Source organism: Pteropus vampyrus, unplaced genomic scaffold, assembly GCF_000151845.1.
Source record: "Pteropus vampyrus isolate Shadow unplaced genomic scaffold, Pvam_2.0 Scaffold317, whole genome shotgun sequence".
Classification (NCBI taxonomy): Eukaryota; Metazoa; Chordata; class Mammalia; order Chiroptera; family Pteropodidae; genus Pteropus; species Pteropus vampyrus.
The window spans coordinates 838,546-841,340 of NW_011889098.1; positions in this window are offsets into that span (position 1 = coordinate 838,546).

The window sequence follows — 2,795 nt, forward strand, 5'->3', positions numbered from 1 at the left end:
CACACACACACACACACACACACTTTGATTTGAATTATATGACAGCATCCAGAAGCGCCCACTGAGCCCCGAGCATTATTGCAGCCAGCACCTCCTGGCGGACCGCTTGCCATCCGCTCTACCCAGAGCGGCCTGAGTCCATACACCTGGGTTTGCATTCCGGGAGGTTGCGGGAGGACGTCGTGCATGGCGCTCCCAGGCCAGCAGGGGGCGTCCCGGGCCTGCAGAAGCGTCTCACAGGCTTTTTGGAGGACTTAGAAAATTCAATTGCTCAGGTTCGCAAGTCTCCATCTCCATGCCTTGATTGCAGCATGAGCATTTCTTGGATCGATGAGGGATAATAAATATTTGAAGGGCCTGGGATGGGCGTAGGACAACCTTGTGCCTCTGTTTTCGGCAATGGTGGATCCCAGGTTTTGGGCTATGGAAAATGCAGAGGATGCTCAGGCAGCTGGCAACGTGTTTTCCTGCCTTCGCAGGATGGCAAGCGCAGTTCCAAGGCCCCCGAGTGGAATTAGACATGATTTGGGGGTCCTAGTGAGCCAAGGGGACCTCCCTGGCTGTTCCAGGTCTGCACACCATGGTGCCGACCCCTGGAGGGTACTCGTTCATTTTTCTATAGGCTCAGCCAACCAAAGGACATTCTCCAGCGGGCTTCCTGCCAGCACGGCTGGGTACATGCCTCAGGAGGGACAATGTGCATTTCAAGATGCTAGTTACCCAGTGAGACCAAGGGGAGAAAGGGAGAAGGGCAGCCTCAGGGCGCAGGGCGCAGCAGGTGGGGTTACTGCGTCTTTCAGAGAAAGCCTCAGCAGCAGGCTCTGGTGAGTCGTGCCCAGAGAAACCAAGTTCAGGGTTATGTGACAGCGACCACCCAAGCAATCCGTAATGAGAAGCATGGCGCTAAAAATAGTCGTGCACAACGGCAGTAGGTATAGGATGGTGACAATGACATTAACACTAATAGCAAAGCTCAGGAAATAAGAGATTACAGTATAGACTCCCCAAAGCCAATGACAATCCTCATGGAGTGTTCCAGACGCAAAGTCCCAAATCTTCGCAAAGAAAATTATTCTGTAAGGCAAAAGCAAGCAGCTTGATGCAATAAACAATCACCCAGGTCCCTCGAGGGCATGGATGAACTGGAGAACTCGAGGTCACATCCCAGTGGGGTGGCCTAAGGCAGGGAGGTAGATGACCCTGTTTCGTGGCCTGCCAACACATGACGCCCATCATTTCACGAATGTGGCCAGCTGGCTCTCAGGCTTGGGTGCCATGCAGGAGGCAGACCCGCATCTAGTGTTCAGAAGCCATGCCCGTGGCTTACATTAAGTCCCCAGCATTTTCCCAGCTGTCGGCATCTAATCGCCTTTCTGCCATCTCTTCCATCAGACTCCGTGGGTGCCAGAGAGTTTTGTTTACACATCAAGGCATAGGGAGGTTGGAGCAAGACATCAGGATTTCTCCCAGACGTGCAGGGGGCGACAAAGGCCAGCACGGGAGACTTTCAGTGCTTTTTGAAGAACCTAGAAAACTCTGAGGTTGCTGGGGCAGGGGATTGGTTGCCATCCTGTGCCTTTCGGCGCAGCACCAGCTTTTCCTGGAATAAGGAGGGGACCTCCAAAATCTTCAGGGACTCAGGCTTGCTGAGAATGGCTAATGGTGGTTCCCAGCTCTGAGCTGATGTAGAACATTCTAAACATTCTGGGGGTAAGCAAAAAATCTCTTCAACCTCTCTAGGAAAGCAAGAGCTATTCCTTGCCCCTCTAGTAGACTTAGAAAACATTTTGGTGACTCTGGCCATCCAAGGACACACTTCCTGGTCTTCTGGTTTGTCACAGACTTATCTAAGTCTTAGAAGGGACTTGTAAATTTTATTAGAGGCTCAGTCAGGTCACGGGAATCCTGGCTGTGTCTCGATTTTTGTCAATATCGGTTCTCAGGCTCCGAGCTGAGGGAGACCATTCTGAGGACACTTGAGCAGTGGGTACCCCTTTCTCTCCTTTCCAGGAAGTCTAGAGCGGTCCCTAGGTTCCCAAGTACACTTAGAAAACATTGTGTTGTTTTTGGACAACCAAGGATGCTTTGCAATTGCCCCAGCTTGCTACGTGGAAACAGATTCTAGGATGGGGTTCAGGGAGGGGAGAATCCGGCATTGCTCAGGCAATGCCTAAATTGAGGGGAGCAGATTCTAGGTGGAGCGATCCCCAGAGAAGACAGAGCTGCTGGGGAGAGAACTTGAGACTTGCACACTTCCCGTCCGTAGTCCCTTAGTCCCCTGGCCCCCAGTTCAGCCTTCAGCGTTCACATTATAGTGACTATGATGCTGTTCAGAGCTTCACCCCACAGTTTCTCTCCTGTCCGACATTGTGTTTTCCCTCGAGTTAACGATCATGTGTGTGCTGTTTTGAAGATGCCCGATTTTATATGTGCCTATTTCCAATCCGACCTTACGCTGTCACCCATTGTCTGAATCGCCTCTCAAAGGTTCGTTCTCATCGGGTTTGTCTGTCCATTTCATCTTGTAGAACCCGCTCCCGGAGATTCCTGAACTGTCACGCCTGTGACTGTGGCCTTCCTTCTATGCATGCTGCCTACTGCCGCTGAGAGATGTCACTTCGCCACCAGCCTGGGAATTCCTTTGGCAGTGCTTTTTCAAATCGTCTGTTCCTATGTCGTATCAGTTTCCTACTGCTACTGTAACTAATTACCATACACTTTGTGTCTTAAAACAAGAGAAATTAACTTTTTATGGTTTTGGGGGCCTGAAGTTCCAAACGAGTCCTATAGGGCTC